The sequence below is a fragment of the Alexandromys fortis genome, unplaced genomic scaffold (genome assembly GCF_014885135.2).
Source record: "Alexandromys fortis isolate MF-2015 unplaced genomic scaffold, M_Fortis_MF-2015_v1.1 scaffold_22, whole genome shotgun sequence".
Taxonomy (NCBI): domain Eukaryota; kingdom Metazoa; phylum Chordata; class Mammalia; order Rodentia; family Cricetidae; genus Alexandromys; species Alexandromys fortis.
Window position 1 is genome coordinate 12229637 of NW_026067900.1, and position 19900 is coordinate 12249536.

The 19900-nt window shown below is 40.2% G+C and overlaps 1 long non-coding RNA gene across 6 annotated transcripts in view; it reads left to right on the forward strand.

Annotated features, from left to right (window-relative positions):
* Positions 1–18735, forward strand: part of LOC126491253 (uncharacterized) — a 29440-nt gene extending 10705 nt beyond the window's left edge. The window contains exons 3-8 of one of the 6 annotated variants that reach the window (XR_007589361.1): positions 4411–4467; positions 5191–5565; positions 6394–6448; positions 7504–11558; positions 16366–16677; positions 16943–18735. This is a non-coding gene — a long non-coding RNA (uncharacterized lncRNA). The remainder of the gene's footprint in view (positions 1–4410; positions 4468–5190; positions 5566–6393; positions 6449–7503; positions 11559–16365; positions 16678–16942) is intronic. The other 5 variants (XR_007589364.1, XR_007589362.1, XR_007589353.1 and 2 more) reach the window with 5 other exon arrangements.
* The last annotated feature ends 1165 nt before the right edge of the window (positions 18736–19900 follow it).

Below are 19900 nucleotides of genomic sequence, written 5' to 3' on the forward strand. Positions count from 1 at the left end.
AATGCCAGCATACTGTTATTATCTGGCACAAACGGCATGGCCACGTGGAATAATGTTCATTGTGATGTGGATAGCAGGTGCCTCCTTTGTTGGGGACCCCTCTGTTGGAGCCCTCTGTATTGGGTCCCCCTGTACTGGGACCTCTTTTGGGACATAGGAGTCCTAATTTGTTGACAACCTTGGCACAAATAGCAGAGTCAATGCTCTGTCATTCCTTTTACAAATGGCTTGGTTAGTGGTTGATAATGCCCTCTTGAGGTAGACAGCAGATTCATTTCCTTCCCAGGCAGGGCTGGAGACCAGCTGCCTCAAGGAGGAAATACTGTTTTACAGTCCCGAGGGCACCAGTCCAAAACCAGAAGCTACAACAGAAATATGGCACACCTGAGGACAAGACAAAAACCCAGGGGTAACTACCACCTTAATGAGATGTATGTGAGGTAACTTCGCAGCCCGGCCCTGCTGGGCTTGCTTGTAGATTCACTGCCAAACTGGAGCGCTTTCTGAATGAGCGCTCAGAAAGCAGAACTTCCCCCTTTCCACCTTCTGCTTCCCAACTTCCGAGCCTTCCCAACTCCACGTTTGGTTAGCCTCACTCCCCCGGAACCCCGACTGCACTGCAGCTACTTGTAAAGGGCGTGGCTGAGCCCTCATTGCCTCCTCCAGTTCTCTCTCAGAAAGACTAACTCTCTGATTTCTCCTAGCAGCTGCTGAGAGTCCACATTTGTCTCCCTTGTTACTTGCTCTAATTCCAATAAAATCCTTCCTCTATTCCTTTCTGAGTATGTTCAAAACCACGTTTGTGTGCCTGCAGGACGGAGGGATCCTCTCCCTCACAGTGACAAAACAAAACCCAGCCTCCTGACGGCACAGTGCTTATTCTTGGTGACGTGTGTAGGGCTAAAGGGTTGGCGACTGTGAAGGAAAGAGGAAGCGGGCATTAGTAAGACCTGTGCTGTCTGGGTTTCCCATCTTCGCTATTTCTTTTTACCCGAGTACGGGAAAACTCTTTCTCACAAGTCTAACTTGACTTTGCCACATCTCATCTCATAGTTTTCTTCCCCCAGCATGATCAAAGTCATATTTTGTAGTATTCACTCTGTTATTTGGTTGGCTTAAAAGTATTTTCAAAGGCTGTGCTTCATGTCCCCCACCTCGCCACATCCCCACCTGTTATCTTGAAATACATTCTCAGGATCGAAACCTGAGGCCGGCCTCAGGTCACGCGCTGGTTAGTTTTTGTCAATTTGACACAAATTATAGAGTCACCTAGGAAGAGGAATCTTCAGTTGAGGAATTGTCATCAGATTGACCCGTGGGCATGCCCATGGGACATTTCCCTAATTGCTAGTTGAGGTAAGAGGGCCCAGCTCAAGGTAGGCAGGAGCATCCCTGGGCAGGCAGGCCTAGGCATATAAGAAATGGAGCTGACCAAGCCCGAGGAGGCAGTAGGTTTCCCTCCATAGTCTCTGCTTCAGGTCCTGCCTTCAGGTCCTGCCTTGGCTTCCCTGGATGAGGACTGTAATCTTTAAGATAAAAGAAGCCCTTTCTCCCTACGTTGTTTTTGGTCTTAGTTTTATCCTAGTGACAGAAACCTAACTTGGACAGGTAATAAGAGGGACAAGACAGCAGAGTTACGTGGAGATTACTCATTGCAGTTGGACTGCTAACCAAGAAGCAATAGAAAACCACACTGTCTGAGTTTAAAACAGCCCTTTCTTCACACAGGTATGGGCATTCTAGAAAACATAAGTCAGAGAAATCTCAAAATGTCATCTAAGGTTTGTGTCAGAATTTATAGAGGATACCTAAAAATATTTTAGAGTTTAGATTTTGTTACACTATATGAAAAAATAATGTGGTATTTTAAAATGTCTAAGTTGAGTTTTTCAACTCAATGTTGATTCAGTTTTTCAACTGGATATTAATTGGGGTGGTGGTGAAGAAGCTGCGGTGGGGCACTGCTAAGTTTGGACCTTTAATTCCATATCACCTCTAAATCCCCGAAGCATAGTGCCTACCTGTTGGCGTTGAAAGTCATTTGGTTGACAGTCATCAACATGCCTTTAAACAACACGACTTTCCCCATCGTTTTGCATGCACCCAGTCTTCACCCTTGCTGCCCTCGTCTATCTTTGAATGCTCCCGTTTTGCTTCTGCAGTGTGCACAGTCCAATTTGGTTTGCTCTGAAGGTCATCGTATGGATTATTTTGACTAGTTCTAAGACATAAAAAGGGACAAGGATTTAAAAAAATGTTCTTGGTACTAAAACTAACTACATTTGTTTACACATCTGTAGTAAACACCCTTCTCTTAAAGTTTATCACTTCTTCTTTAGCTGAAAAGAGAATAGTTTGCATTTTTACGAGTTACTGGCCAGAGGCCTGTTAGTTCTCTGACCTCATGTTAAGCACTGCTGGTGACTCTCACCTACTACATTGCCTATTAGTCACTATTAGTGCTCTCCAACAAAGGCCTCAATAGGTCAGCTTTCGGCTATTTGGACAGGATTTCTGTCTAGGAGTGTACATTGATAAATATGTCTAGAATCTGATCAGGGGGTGTAGGCAGAGACTGCTTGTTCATTTCCCAGCCACCCAGACCTGAAACAATCACACCGAAACTATCTTAATTACAACACTGTTTGGCCAATATCTTAAGCATATTTCCAGCTAACTCTTACATCCTAAAATAGTCCATTTTTATTAATCTGTATATTGCCACAAGGCTGTGGATATGGCCTCTGGCGTCTTTCTCCTTTGGCATCTACATGGTGTCTCTCTGACTCTGCCTACTTTCTTTCTATATCTCTGTTCTGATTTCCCACCTGGCTTTACTCTACTAAGCCACTGATTGAAGCAGCTTCTTTAATGATAATAAAACATATTCATAGCTCATAGAGGAGAATCCTACATTAAGGGGGGAAAAAAAGTTTTCAGATTTTAGTGAAGCATAATTTCTTGAGATGGGATTTTCAACAGAAAGAGAAATATATGGAGAGAGACCATTCAAAGACAGTGTCACAATAAATGACTGTCATTAATGTCTGAAGGTCAGAGGTTATGTATAGAAACTTGTATCGAGACGAATACTGGGACTTTCCACAAAAGACAATTGTTTGAACAAAACCTCAAGGAAAACTTAGGGAGAAGGAACTGGGGGCAGAGATGCTGCCCGAGGGAGGTTGATGACACTGGGGACAAGACTCCTGTGTGTACTGGTCCAGGAACTGTTTTCAGAAACATTGAAAAGGAAGCCCAGCATTCATGGGATGAATTAATAAGTTGCACATGACCTCTTGGATAAGTCGTATGGCATAGGGGAAGAAGGACACAATTGGAGGCCATAGGAAAAGGATTTTCTAGTCTAAGAAGATAGTTGGTAGCTATGGGCAAAGGTGGAGAAGGAGAGATTGATGGAACAGAACTAGAGGATGCTACATAGATGCTGACTCTAATAGAGAAAGAAGCACAGAACTGAGGCTGTGCCTGCCAGAATCCAGTAGTTTATGATGTGAGTCAAGTTAATTGGCTTCCCTGAATAATTTTTCATCACTAAACTAAAGAGCATGCTTGTTCAACAGGCTTTAGCATGATAGCAGCCTGGGTACACACGGAAAGGTTCTAAGAAACTGTCTAAGGCTCTGATTTTATTTTACAAGGAAAACGAGACCCTGAGGAGTAGAATGACTTGCCTGGAGTTGCACAGTTAGTTGGAGAGCTGGAGTTTACACCCGGGGCTTTTGGGTCTCAGTTTTCCTCCATTCGGTCACAGTGCGGACTGGGAGGAGAAATGTACAAGCTAACCATTACCAGGGGAGTCCTATGATTGGATGAAAAAATAAACCGAGTATGGGTTGGCTAGGTAGGTAGACAGGGCAGCTGGTTTGAACTTAGTTTATATGAAAAAGATGTTGTGGGTTTAAATTTTCCATGAGTACAGCTTAAGCCAGCAGTGCAGTCTGGTGACAGAAAGGGTGATGGGGGATGGATCAGACAAGGAGGTCAAAACATATCAGAAGTGCTATTTGCAGATTAGCCCCTCACCTGTACTCCTGTTCATAGCCCAAATATAGTTCACCAAACAAACATAGTATGCATGCCAATAAACTCTCCTAACAGAGGGTCTTACTTCCAGAGTCACTGGCAAATCAGTTTTGAGGTCAGAGGTCAGTGAGCTGGCATGGAGCTGATCATACTCTCTTGTGAAGATTCTTAGGGTTAAAGTGATGATAATTACATAATCATAGTGATAATTTAGACTCACTGAGATGTTACAGGGGTACTAGAGAGTGCCTTCTACCTAACAGATTTTAAAGCCACCCTGAAAGAGTCAAAACCTATCTAGGACCCATAGAGCGAACATTGTTTCAGAATGAAATGACAATATGCATTTCTGCCCTTCCTTAGGCTTGGACAGAAAAGTCAGATGCAAAGTTAACAGGAGATGGTGTCTGCCACAGTCAGGTAACAGCAGTCAAATGCCTTAGTGGCCACAGTGTGTAATGGACTATTAAATTCCTGGGAATGATGCCTCCAAGTCTTTATGCTTCTCTCTTTCTCCCCATCCCCTTTCTTATCTAGATCTACACCCTTTCTGTCTCTCGTTAGAAAACAGACTGGCATCTAAGTAGTAAAAATAAAATGAAATAAAGATAAAGCAGAAACTCCCATATCGGAATAGGGACAAAACAAACAAAGGAAAAACCACAAGAAACTGGGGTGGGGGCACACAGATCATTTCCCTAAAGAAATTGAGGAACAAACGAAAGAAATGTGAGCACTTAAGCAAAGGCTCCAGGCATTTCATCAGATTTGGGTGCTTGCCAAGGTGTGACACAATGTCTCTGTTAACCGTGTGCCCCCACTGTGGTTGCTGCGGATGATACCCACGGATACAAACGGCAGAATGCATTCATGTCCTAAGTGGAGAATCTGGAGGGTAAGAAAATACAGTTGAGAAACACTCAAGTGGGAGATAGGAAACGTCTTGTAGAATTATGTGGCAATCTTGACTATTGGTGAGGATGGTTTCACAGAGGGTCTAAAACAGGAAAATATGATATTTATTATAAATATGTCTGGAGCAATGAAGGCTTTATAGACAAAAGTCCTGTTCTTGGCAGGAAGTTATGTTCTCTGACCAAAAAAAAATCTTTTTCCATATCTAATTCATTTGATTAAATCAAGGTTCTGAGTCATGAGGAAACATACGTAGACACTACTGTAATCGACTTGGCAGATGAAGATATTCTAAAGAGACACCTCATTTCAATCTGATTGTCAGACTACTGGACCCCAAAGAAGCAAGGATCTCCTCAGGAGTCTCCTGCTGGGTGAAGGAAAAGGCTCCAGTCAGAGGGAATCTTGTTTCCCAGAAAGAGAGTTCACACAGTTCCAACAACTTGTCAGATCATCTTACAGGATGAGACTGAAGCCCAGACAGAGATGGTTAATGGTGGGCGGAACCACATCTTGACCAGGACTGCCGAGATGTGCGATCCTTGGCCCTCTATTTGAATTTTGATCTCATTACAGGACCCTGAAGACCAAACCAGACTTGAGGTATTTTCTGGATCTCTTTGTCATTCTTTCCAACGTTGCCACATTGTATAAATCTTCTTTTTTTTCTTTCTACTTTTAATTTGGTTCTTTTAATTGGCTTATAGGTGTCTAGACCTGAATTGGGGCACAGATTGTGACTGCCAACTTCAATATCACTACAGTTTCAGAAAGAGGCAACTGTTACTATCTTAGTGAATCTTCCTCAGTAGAAGGCAGTAGAGTCCAAAGAAAACAAGCAACTGTGTACTGTGTACAAAATTTGAAATAAGAAAGTTCTACCATCATTCTTACTACTTTGTGTATAAGGCAGTTGTACACTTGTTCTGAACAGCAACATTTTTGACTATAATTGTGAGATATCAAACCTCTTACAGGGCTTTAAAACTGCGGGAAAGAAACAAACAGTACATGTATATATATTATATATGTGTGTTTTATGTAAAACAAATGGTAATTTTAATTATTACTTAATTATTATAAAAAAAGTCAGAGGACAGGCAGGTAGGGAACAGAAAAATTTAACTGTAGGGAGAAGTGCTTTAAGGTACATTAAAACTCTTGTTAAGATGAGATAAAAAACTGCTCAATTTTTAAAGTAATAAATTAAAATTGTTAATTTGTTTGTGGAGAAGTATTGGGGACCAGCCTCGACAAAAATATCACTTACAAGGCTAGGGGTGTGGGACTCAGAAAAGTTAGTAAAGAATACAAAGGCTCAAGTAAAACAATAAAACAGAAACATAGGGTAGTATTGGGAGGGAGTTCCAGTGAATACTGAAAATCGCCTGTGTTTAATTTTCTGTACACTTTTATACTGCAATACAAAAGGGGGAAGAAGGCAACTCAAGGTATCTTTAACACGATACAAAGGACAACTGAACAGGTAATTGCTTCGTCACTTTGAGGCATTAAGCCATTAATCCATTTATGTTCTGTTGTTTAGACAGTCAAACCACCCTAGATCAAACATCCTGAAGGCAGCCATTCCCTAGGTCAAACCTCCTGTTACAAAAGTAGGAGCATATCCAGATCATCAGTCAGGATGGAGTGGATCTACCTGTATGGACCATCTTAATGTCAAAAGAACCAAGTAACCACATTCTGAGCCAGGATGTTTAGCCCTGGTTGTTGTCAACAATTTTTACCAACCTCCAAACTCTCTGACCATTAGGCAAGGTGGAAATGGGCTCACATTTTTGGGTCTTCACAGAGAAGTAAAGGAATAGATATGGCTAGAGGGAGGGTGGCACATTGGTTCTCTAGAGGGAGGACTAAGTCTCCCAAGGGCTGCTTGGCTCCACCCTTCAGCATATGGACTACCTTGTGGGATATGTGAGATTTCTTGCCCTCTCCCCCACTCTTCAGAACCCAGTTAGGAGCATTTGTGTCCCTCACAGTCTGCCAATGGTTGCTCAGCACAGGGCAAATAAGGAGTACCCGAGCACTGCCATGGTATCTTCAATGTAACAGTATTTTCCCAAAGACCTTCCTGGTGTTGCAGATGGCGTTCAGCTCACCACCTGTCAGCCTAGGTTTCCTTGGGATGCCACTCCTGTGAGTCTTCCCATTGTACATCCATTTCTCCCTCCCCTTTATATTAAGATATTAATGATCCCCACCTGGAAAAGACATCTTCACTGTTTTCCGGCCTGGGGATTCATTATTGTCAAACATAACCTAAGTGTCACTCGTACACATTGACAATTCCCGGGGCGGAGCTCTTTCCTTTGGACTGTACAAGGAGACACTCATGGTTTCATTTGGATTTTTTTTCCTTTCTGACTACATCGTAAAACTCTGAGTGCATCTCTTATATTTTGTATTTCTTTTATTTATTTATTTATCTATCTATTTATTTATTAAAGATTTCTGTCTCTTCCCCACCGCCGCCTCCCCTTTCCCTCCCCCTCCCCCAATCAAGTCCCCCTCCCTCGTCAGCCCAAAAAGCAATCAGGGTTCTCTGCCCTGTGGGAAGTCCAAGGACCACCCACCTCCATCCAGGTCTAGTAAGGTGAGCATCCAAACTGCCTAGGCTCCCACGTAACCAATAGGTACAGTAGGATTAAAAACCCATTGCCATTGTTCTTGCGGTCTCAGTAGTCCTCATTGTCCGCTATGTTCAGCTAGACCGGTTTTAACCCAGGCTTTTTCATACTCAGGCCAGCTGGCCTTGGTGCGTTCCCAATAGAACATCCCCATTGTCTCAGTGTGTGGGTGCACCCCTCGCGGTCCTGAGTTCCTTGCTTGTGTTCTCTCTCCTTCTGCTCCTGATTTGGACCTTGCGATTTCTGTCCGGTGCTCCAATGTGGGTCTCTGTCTCTGTCTCCTTTCATCGCCTGATGAAGGTTAATATTCAGGAGGATGCCTATATGATTTTCTTTGGGTTCTCCTTATTTAGCTTCTCTAAGAACCCGAATTATAGGCTCAATGTCCTTTATTTATGGCTAGAAACCAAATATGAGTGAGTACATCCCATGTTCGGCTTTTTGTGTCTGGCTTACCTCACTCAGGATAGTGTTTTCTATTTCCATCCATTTGCCTGCAAACTTCAAGAAGTCCTTGTTTTTTACTGCTGAGTAGTACTCTAATATGTATATATTCCATACTTTCTTCATCCATTCTTCAATTGAAGGGCAGATATTTTGTATTTCTTTAATGTCTGTCTTTAAAGTTAATTGATAGGTAATCACTTGATGTTTTTGGCACTAATATTCCAATTAAAGTGTGATATACTATAATAATTTAAGGAATTGGCACAGAAGACACATAAATAGAATGAATATTAATAATTCTTTTTTATTTACTTTGGATTGGATTTAATAAGACTTGGTTTTTGGTGAGAATAAGTACAAAAGTGATATTCTCTCAGTAAAGACTGGGCTGGCTAGTTTTTGTTGACTTGGCAAAAACTGCAGACACGTTGGAAGAGGGAATCTCAGCTGAGGAACTGGTCCCATCATGTTGGTGTATGGGCATGCATGAGGAGCATTTTCTCGATTGCTCTCGGAGGGAAGAGGGCTTTACTATAGGTGGTGCAACCCTGGCTATGTGGTCCTGGGTTGTATAAGACAGATTGCTGCATAAGAACCTGCAAGCAGGTCAGAAAGCCCAGTCCCTCCATGGCCTTTCCTGCCATTCCTGCTGCTAGGTTCCTGCCTCCAGCTCCTTCCCCGACTTCCTCAGTGCTGGGCTGTAAGATGAAATAAATCCTTCCTTCTCCGCAGCTGATTTTGTCACAGCAGCAGAGAAGCAAGCGAGGACAGACTGCACCATGGTTCTTTAGAAACCAGATAGGCTTTATTTTGAGGTCCGCCAACTAGAACAAAGGCCTCTGTTCTTATTCAAAAGACACTACTGCATTATTCAATTGATATGGTTGATTTTAAGTAAAGCAACTCCTGGCTGTATTGCAATGCATCCACTAGATGGCAGGCCACTGCTGGAGGAAGAAAATTCATGGTATTTTTATGACATGGGTTTATTTCTACCCAGTTGTCTCTGTCAACAGGCCTTGCTAATAGCACCTTGATTTCTATAAAGTTTCTCAACATTAGCTTTTCAGAGTTTTAAAAAGCAATTGCAACACACTCCACGAACTGTACCTGCCAGAATATTTTCCACTACCACATCTAACCCTAGGCTGATCTTTTATACACCATAATTTTCTTAGACCATAATGTTGTCCCGATCTAACACGGAAATCAAAATACAGCAATGAGGAAAATGCATTATTTGAGTAAGTGGAGAACAGGCAATTTTTATTATGTGAGCCCTGCAATTTAAATGTGTCCAGGAAGGATTCCTTTGGAAGCAACGGAGTGCAAACACAGTTCTGCTCACCAGTGTGTCAGCACTCTGAGTGAGCCTGGTGAGTGCTGGTTCCCCTTTGTTAGTGCCTGCACTTGATGTGTCTAGTGGATGTTTGAGATGGAAACTATGTCCGTGCAATCTCCATTTCTGTGCAATCTCCATTCCAGAAGTAGGTAGAAAGATCGTGCAGGGCTTGTGATCTTTGGGGGGACTGGCTAGGCTCCCTCTATGATCATTAAGGATATTTTCTTTCTTTGCTGCATTGCTCTTATGTGCTCTGTCTTGTAGGAGGCCAATAAGATTCAAATATGAGCTGACTTGCATGCTTAAATTAAATGAACTTACCACGCAAGGGAGCTGTGCTGGTGCCCTGTCATATGCAGAGTTTGTGTTTTCTCATTGCTATGAAGGTCACCCATTAACTTACGGTATTCAAGGTTATCCCTTAGCATGTATGTGTCTTCCATTAAAAGCAGATGTTATTCCGTATGGGCCCATTGCGAGCTTTGCATCTGCTGCCTTTAACCTTGGCATCTATATCTAGCTTAGTTAACTGAAGATGAAGCTCTAAGGAGGGCCCATTAAATTTTAGTTAACAAGACTTGACAGAAAGACCACTTCAGTCTTTTTGTCGGACAAATTCAGAAATTCAGCAGGACAGATTAACAGCACGTGCACTGCACACCTGTGGCCTGAGGTTCATTCCTGGCTCTTGAGCATTGAATGAGGAGTGAAGAAAAAATAAACGAGGGTCAAAGGAGTTTCTCATTAAAGGTCAGAGCCTAACCCTTCCCGTCCCTCATCTGTTAAAGATTTTGAATGTCTATTTAGAGATGAAAGCATGAGGTCTTCGAATTGGACTTCCCTTGACCCCCATTCCATATTAAAAAACACGATTTGATTTTTTCTGCACTTAGAACTCAATTTAATTCTCTTAACTACATCGTTTTTTTTTTTTTTGAGTTTAATGGTCTCTAGTACAAAACAGGTGCATAACACCATTTCTCACTGTGTTTGAATACTCAGTCAAGAGGCTTTGTCCTAGGAGCAACTGATGTTGTAACAGCAGTAGTCTATGACAAACATTCTTAATTTTGTATAAGGAAAAATTAGAATAATTGAATGACAATTACTTCACTTATTATTTAACAAATATTTACATTGTGCCTACTCTTGCAACCCCCAGTGCCACACAAACAAAACCAAAAATAAATACATGTGTAATTTCTCAGTACATTGAAGACAATAGGAAGCAAGAAGCTCAAAGTTCTTGAACTAAATTTCCGTTCTTGTCGTAAAAACTTGTTTGACTCTAAAGAAATAATAGCATTAGAGTGAGCTGGCCCTGTCCCAGGCCTTGTCACAGTTGTCTTGCTTCACGTCCGTGTGTTTGTAATTGCTACTCTTGAAGCTAAGTCTTCCCAGTAGTCAACCCAGTCCTATCACTAGCAAGTGCAAACTCAGAATGGAAGCTACTGTCTTTGAAATGATGTTGCCCCTTTGCTCTTGCTTGGAGTTTTCCATGGAAAGTCGGGTATACTTTGCTTTATCTGTTGTGCTCTTAGTTTGAAAGTTGAGGCTGACACACCTCCCTGAACGTTTGCTATTAGGGCTTCGGTGATTTTCAGTTTGATTTTTCTAAGGGGAAGACAGTGCTTCTTCTTAGGTTGGCTAAGCACACAGTGACTATGAGCACGTGATAGGTTATTTACAAATTAGGGTTCTTTTGAGAATGAAAGGACATTTAATAAGGATGCCAGGCAAGGGGTATAAACTGTAACTGTCCTGAACAAGTGGATAGAAGATGGTCCTACATAATGGCCCACCCTGGTCAGTGTTTTTCCTACACCTTCTCTTCATGAGTAGTAAATTTAGATAATCAGTTTTAAAATAGGCAATGATCTATTACAGCCTACAATATATGTAACATTGTACAAGTTTAAAGTGTGCACAGTGATACAGTGTAACACACACACACACACAGACACACACACACACACGCACTTCAAGACCATGAATCTAACAAGAATATCTTTCCTGTATCTCTTCTGTGGGAGCCAAGAGAAGTGGATCTGTTCCACCTTGACCAGAGGTCAGCGAATTCAAGCCTATTCCTGCTCCTTCAAGGATATGACAGGAGGCTTGACCCAGGGAGTGGATGCCTACAGGATGCTTGGTCCAAGGTATGGTCATTGCATGTCTTGCCCAAACAACAGACTACTTAACTCAGGATATAGTTGCTTGATGTTTCAGGTATTGAAGCAGGTAATTGCTTTGTTTGTTCTTTGGATCATGTTAAAGGGGTCTTTTGGCCTTCTTCCTCCTCCTTTTGGATTGGGGTTTATAAGCATATAGAAAATAAATTCAGAAGAATTCAGTTTTCACTTCTATTCTGTGTCTCTTTTCTTTTTCTTTTGTATCTCTCTTCCTCCTGCCTAATATTTCTAATTCTCATGCCCCTACCCTGAATATGCAGACCCCATTAAGGCTGGGCCCTGACACTCTTCTCATAGCCTCAGACAACTCCAATCTATCCTCCCCAAATTTTATTTAGATATTTTAAAATTTAATACATATAGAACTAGGTTTTCATTTTTGAAAAACCTAGCTTTTGTTGATTATTTATCCTTCTCTTTTACCCACCACCCATATCCTTCTTTCCAGCTTCTCTGTCTAATGTGTAAATTTGATTGTCATTCATTCTTCAGTATCATCCCATGGTCTCCTTTCTAGTTTCCTAGCCTGTACCCATACTGACTTCAGCAAAATTAGAGAAACATGATAAGTGAGAACAGGTATATGAGAGAGAACATGTGATTTTTGTTTAAGTAAGAGTTACCCCATTTAATGTAATACTTTCCAGGTTTTCATGCAATTTGTTTTCCTTTACAGATGAATAAAATTCCATCACACACACATACACACACATGTACACACACACACACACAGGCACTGTGTTTCCATTATTCATTCACCTGGGTTGGACATCTAGGCTTGTCCCATTTCCTTGCTGGTGGGAACAATGCAGCCATAAACATGAATGTGCAGGTATTCTCTGGCAAGATACACAGTCCTTTGGGTGTATATCCAAGAGGGGAAGAGCTGGGTCATGTGGAAGTCCTATTTTTAATTTAATGAGGCACTTCCATACTGATTTCTGTAGTGGTTGTGCCGATTTCCACTCCCACCAGCAGTGAATAAGTATTCCTCTTTCCCAATATCCTGGCCAGCATTTGTTGTTTCTTGAAGATAGTCGTTCTGACTGGGGTAAGATGAAATCTTAAAGCAGTCATGACTTGCATTTCCTTAATGACTAACAATGTTGAACAGTGTTAAGGTACTTATATGCTGTGTGTTTTTTCTTCTCTTGAGAAACTGTTCATTTAATTAGACTGTTTGTTAATTGAAAGAATTGATTTTGATGTTTTATTTTCTAGTTCTTTATATTGTATAGATATAACCACCTGTCTGATGTATGACTGGCAAAGATTTTGTTCCACTGTTTAGATTGTCTGTTTGCTCTGTGGATAGTTTTCTTTCCTGTGCAAAAAGAATTTCATGTAGTGTACTTGGTTAACTCTAAGGGCTGATTCCTGTGCATTAGGATCTTAGTCAGAGGATTCTTTCCTATATTTGTATTTGAAGTATACACTCTATGTTTTCTTCAAGCTATTTCAGGTGTCAGTTTTAAACTAAAGTCTTTAATCTACTTTGAGTTTTTTTGAGCAGTTGAGAAATAGATATGGATCTAATTCCATTATTTTACATGCAAGTATCTAGTTTTGCAAGATCATTTTTGAATAGGCTACCTCTTTTCCAGTATATTTTTGATTCCTTTTTTTTAAATAAATTAGGTGATCAGTGGGTATCCTTCTCCATTCATCTTGTTCTCTTGAGATGGGGTCTCTCTCCATGGGGAGATGGGGAAGCTCTCCATGGGGCTAGGATGACTGTTCAATAAGCCCCCAGAATACACCTGTCTTCACACCCTAATCCTTGGATTACAGGCACACTAGGCTATGTGGTGGGATTAGAACTCAGATTCTCATGTTTGTGTAGAAAATGGTCTTACCCACTGACCCTCCTTTCCAGCCCCTCTGGAGCATACTTTGAGGTAAAGTATTGTGATACTTCCAGCAGTACCACTTCTGTTAAGGACTTTTTGGCTATTCACAGTCTTTATGTTTCTGTATGCATTTTAAGATTGATATTTCTAGGTCTGTGAAGAATGATATTGGTTTTTTTTTTTTTTTTTTTTTGAGATTGCGTTGAATCTGCAGATTCCTTTGGGCAGGATAGCCATTTTATAATGGTGATTGTATCAATCCAGAAGCATGTAAGGTACTTCCATCATCTAGTATCTTCTTTAATTTCTTTTTTGAGAGTTTTAAATTTTTTATTGTAGTGTTTTTTTTCACTGCTAGGTAACGCCTATTCCTAGGTCCTTTGGAACTGTTGTGAAACGGATTATTTTTCTAAATTTATTTCTCAGCAACTTAACTATTGGTATACATGAAAGCTACTGAATTTTTCATGTTAATTTGTATCCTGTGACTTTACCTACAGTGTTAATTAAATCTAAGAGGTTTCTGTTGGAGTCTGTAGGGTCTTTTAAGTATAGAATTATGTCATCTATGAATAAGGATAATTTGACTTCTTCCTTTCTTAGTTTCATCATTTTGTATCTTTCTCTTGCCTTATTATTTTATCTATGACTTTAGTATCTTGAGTAAGAGGGAACAGAGTGGGTACCAGCTTCTGGAGGTGAGGCTTTCAGATTTTTCCTTTTCATAATGTTAGGCATAATGTTAATTGTGTATAGCTTTTATTATTTTGTGCTATGTCTTATCTATCACTTATTTATTCAGTACTTTTTTTTTTATCATGAAGGCATCTAACCTGCTGTTGCCACTATGGATTAATTTGTGTTTTTCAAAATTGCTCATACAGTCATGTGGATATTATTATTTTGGAGGAGGTTGAATTCTTTGAGGGTCTTTTTTATTGGCTGTATTCATAGTTCAGTCCTTCGTGGTATGTAGGTAGTATCGGTCCACTATGTAGACATTTCTGTTCATTTACTCATCCAGATGAGGTTTGTTACTGTGTTGTTTACAGCTCTCAGTTTTCAAAAGTAAAGCAGTGATGGGCATTCACACATGTGTTCTTTCATAGAAAACGGTTCTCAGTTCTTTAGTTAAATCCCTCTGGGTGCTGTGGACTTGTATGGACAGATTTTATTTAACCTGGGAAGCCACTCAACTATTTCAAGCTAGTTCCAGTGTTTGCCCATCACTCACATGAGTAGGTGACACTGCCTCCCATCCTGATACAGGATACTAACACCAGATACAGCCAGACGTCCTAAAACTTCTAGATATTGTAATACAGCTGAAATTATTTTAATTCATAGTTTTAATTTACATTTTCCTTACAATTAATGACATCGACCATTTTTCATCTCCTTTATCGTCAGACATGTAGAATTAGGCAAAGAGTTTGCTCAATATGGCCTTTTATTGGCTTGTTTTCTTATTGTGTTTTGTAAAAGCATATCTGCTAAGCATTAGTTTTTAGTGAGAAATGTGATATTATTTATCATGTCTTATATCATCACTCAGCAATGTTTTTTGAAGATGTATCTGAATAGTTCCATTTCCCCCCTAATTTATATTTTAGATGTTATTTTGTATTAAACTGGGTCCATAAAATGTTACCTGACTACCTATTTGTTTATTTGTTTAATTCTCTATATGTGACACCAAACTTAAAGCTGTTTGTATGCAGGGAAATTGTATGCCCCTCTAAATATATTTAGTCTTTTTTTAACAGGTATCCATAAAACACTTACTGACATATTAAGATTTAAACTAATGAAAAGAACTCTTCCGTACTTAAAGAACCCACAGTTGGGGATATAGTCCAGTGGTAGGAAACTTGCTTTATATTTTTAAAACACCGTGTTTAGTTTCTATGCATGCATGCACACATGCCTGTACTCATGCATGCACCAGAACCCAGAAACCCATGACCTGAAACAACTGCAACAAAATCCTAGAGCACTAAGTGATTGAACTGTCTTTATAAGAACAAACACCTCCAAAGATTGAGTGAAGAAACTGATAAGGATTGTGCTAATGTGAGGTCCTAATGTTCTCCCTTTCTGTAGTACTTAGTTTCTCATTACATTTCCTTATTCTTAGAATTCTGTTTTCTTCTATTTGTGACTTAAAGATGCAAAACTTACGTTCTACATGGTTGAAAGAAACTGGAATTCTTTTTAATACAATGAATACTAATCCAAAGACAGGACAGGCCCTGCGGTAGTAGCAATACTATGAAAATGAGCACTGGGTTGTGCTTTGCCTTGGCTCGTTTTCTATCCCATGATCATGACTGTACTCTTTTCCCAAGCAGGTCCCCAAAGTTCCTTGTCTGTTGGCATAAGGAAGGTTTTGTCTTGTTTACCAGCATTTGGAATATACTTTGTTCAGATATCCTGCTCAGTTTAAGGGCAAATATCAAATTCCTTAAGTTGTCTTTTCTTTATTCATCTAGTCTCTCTTGGACAAGGTTCTTGGTGTGAGGAGAGACCCACAAATTGAGCTCCAGATTGCTAGTACAGGACACCTGGCTTGTCTAGCTTCCCTCTGAAGTCTGGAGTGCCAGCTCACAAATGATTCATAGCATAGGTAGTTATGCAATGCTAGTACACAAACACAGGAGATAAACCCTGCTCAAATTTAGCTAATGCATGGGAAATTATAATAGCCCTAAGGTCATAGTTGCAATTTGCATAAGACAAGTTTGACATCAATCATCACTTACAATCCAGTATCCTCATATAAGCTCCTTTGAATTGATTTGAATGCTAGGGAGAGTGTGGCAAGACGTTCTAAAAAGATAATTATCAAAATATGGTCTCTAGATCCCCCTTGTCAAGTTGGCCTGGGGATTTACTTCAATAAATGTTTTCGTGCTCCATTCCAGACCTGTGGGATCAGAACTCTGGAGGTGGGACCCAGATCTTTGCGGATTTTTCAAAAGAGTCTTCAACTCTCTCTATAGTTCGAGAGACTTTGTTTTAGAAGACCTATTTCCATCTGAGAAATAACACATGGAGAACGGATTGTGTTTAACCTCCAAGTGCGTTGATAATAGGAAGAACACTGAATAGAAGCTAATGAACTCCAGCTCTTGCTGCAAGTTCCTGCACGCTCGTGAGACATTTTTCCATTGCCAAGAGATTTGGCAGAAATGAGTGAAGTTCAAGGAGGCAGATTACAATCTCTGAACCAGTGAGTAAGTGAAAAGTCTCTTACCCTCATTGCAGTTCCAGCCAAGAAAAAAGACAGGGAGAGAAGAAAAATTCCCTCAATGTCAGATCAAAACGTGTAAGAGGGCAGGGGCAGGGTGCTCCTTAGAGGGAGGTGGATTCTAGTCCTGGCCACAAGGGGAGGGGAGGCCCCCACCCACCCAACACATGTTATGAATTGTGAGTACTAACTCTTTCCACATTTGCCTCACATTTACGTGGCTTTTATTTGTGGATGAATCTGCCTTACAGGTGCCCTATGTTCCAGAGAGTAGAGACCAAAAGAATTCACTTCTCAGGATTCAGCATTGTACAGCCAAAGCATGGAATAGCCTTTCATATTATCTTTTTGGGTCTACAAATGGGGCACTAGGTTTTCAGAAGGAAGATACCCCCTTCAGACAGGAGTAGCAGCAACAGCAAACAACAACAAAACAATGACGATGATGACAATGACAACAACAGCTTCTAACCTGGTGGAACAGCTTCAATCTAGCATTTGCTTTCAAGTGTTCAATGTTCTCAATGCACCAAGTTCCATAATTATTGTAGAACGTATAAGCTATAATAAACCCATCAGTAGATTCAGGATTGTTTCATTTTTCAAGAACTTTTCATTGGGGTGTGTGCACTAAAGTCCTGGCCTGGGCAGATGCACCGTGGGAACTCCTGAGAGGCATCAGAAGCTTACTGCATGTTTGCACGGGATGTCCTGACACAGTCAGATTGACCTGGCAGGGGAAAGAGAAACAGCTTTTTTTTATACCCCAGTCTATAGAGTGCCACCATATCCTGCCTGGTGCAGGGTCTTTCACATGTAAGACTGGAAATTGACTTTCTCTTCATCTGACCACTGACCTGAGCATACTGGATCCATCCCAACGTGTGATACCTGTTTTGTTTTCGCTAAGTCTTATAGCATTTCATTTGGGAATTAGAATTATGTTAGCTTGCTCTAGGAACAAGCATTTTTGTCAGGTTGATGGAAACTGCATCTGGATGAGGGTTTCTCAGAGGGTACACTTCAAGTTCCTTGTTTTAAGGGTGTTTGGCAATATGCCACCTCTGACACAGTTCTGGGGTTCCTCTGCTGACTTCGTGCTATTTCTCCATGGGGGTAGTGGTGATGATGCCATAAGCATATCAGATCCAGATATATCAATTACTTATTTATATCTGTAGAAGTTGAAGTGTAAAAATATAAATTCTTAAAATTGAAAAAATTATGTATGTTATTTACAATGTGATATTCTACAATGCTTATGAAATGGCCAATCAAGCATGATAGCATATGATCTGCCTCATATGGCTACCATTTAAAATTTATCATTATTATTGTTATTCTTTTAGTGTATGTGGGAGGGGGAGATTCCTGGCATGCATGGAGGCCAGACTGTGAAGCCAGTTCTGTCCTTTCATCCTTATATGGATTTCACAGATGAAACTCTGATTGCCCTGCTTTTGTAGCTAGCCATCTTGCTAATTGATTGATAAGAACACTTCATGCTTCCTTTGTGAAATTTTCCGTGCCAGTATTATGGTGCTTTGATTACAAAAGCTTTATAGTAACTTTTGAAGTCAGGAAACATGATGCCTCCTCCAACTTTGTTCTTTTCACTTGAGATGGGTTTGGGTATTTGGGAGTCTCAGCAATGCCATTTGAATTTTAGGAAATTGTTCTATTTCCATGAAAAATATCTTAGACACTTTAAGACTGTGTTGAATACAGTTTGCTTTAGATTGTGTATACATTTTAACAATATTGACAACTTCAGTGTGTGAACATAGGATTTTTTTTATTTATAAATTGTCCTTAGTATCCACAAGTGATTATTTCCAGGACCCTACACAGAATCTCTGAATACTCATGTTATTTATATAAAATTCCATAATATTTATATATAACCTATGCATCTATTGCTTCTTTCTTCAGACAATCTCTGAGTTGCTTATATTACTTAATATAGTACAAGCACTATGTATATAGGCATCATACTGTATTTTTCAGGGACACAGTGACACAAAATAAGAACCTGTGTATATGTAATACAGATGTCCCCACCACCTGGTAATTGTGGTCTTTGGTTGTTGAAATCCAAGGAACTTGGGCAGAACCTGTGGATGGGAGTGGGACGATGGTTGACATGTATTTATATTTTTTTTCTTTCTTCCATCAGTGTCCATGAATGCCAAACTCTATGGCAAATGTATTTCCAAGATGTCTTGAAAGACAGTAGCAGATTGAGTGTAGCGACATTAAAAGCATCATTCAGCATGCTGGTCTCTCTTTGACAGGAGCTGATTCTAGTTCCTGCGCCTTCAGTCACTCTGCCATCTGACTTCAGAGGAAGTGAGCCTCAGTGGACATGCAGTTCTTTCACACACCATACTAAAATTACAGAATGCGTTCTTCTGACTTCAGCTGGTGGCTTCTCCCCATTGTGTTGATCTTTGGTATCTGGGCAGTCTTGTTTGAGCACAAGGTTTGCACATCCTCAGCAGTTCAGACTCTAGATCTCTTGGCTCATAACACAGGCCATAGCCTCATCCTTCAGTGCAGTTTTTCCTATTTATGATCATTTAAATCCTTGAATTTCTGCTAAGGATCTATACTGAGGTTGACAAACAAGAAAATGTATTCTCAAGGTACTGACCATTTTAGGTCACAAAGAGAAGCCATTCAGGGTATTAGTTGTTTGGCACATATTTTCCCTGTAAATATGAGAATTTAACAGGTGAAATATCTTAGAGGCAGAGTCAATCACAGCAATGAAATGCTTACAAGGTTCGTATTAGTAGGTAATAATTGCATAGAAAACCACATTGTCAGAGCTAGTACGAAAGTGATTGGTGGCCTGTTTGAAAGACATGGAAATGTTTCTGAGTGGCTTCAATTAGTTTGTCCAAAAATATCCCTTCAGATGTGTTATACATTAGATTTTGTAAGGTTTTAAGTACTATGGTGGGAATTGACATTAATTTAGTTCATTAATTCGTTACTAAAGTATTAAGTCAAGAAGAATTTATGGAGAGGTAAGCAGAAATAAAGATATTAGGTTATATTTTATGTGCTCAATTACTCAGCTTGTTTTAGGAGAGGAGTAATATTTGATTGACATCAAAAGGCTTTTGATTTTTATTAGTAGTCACGACTATTCACTGTGAATGTGGCTAGTTTGACACACACACACACACACACACACACACACA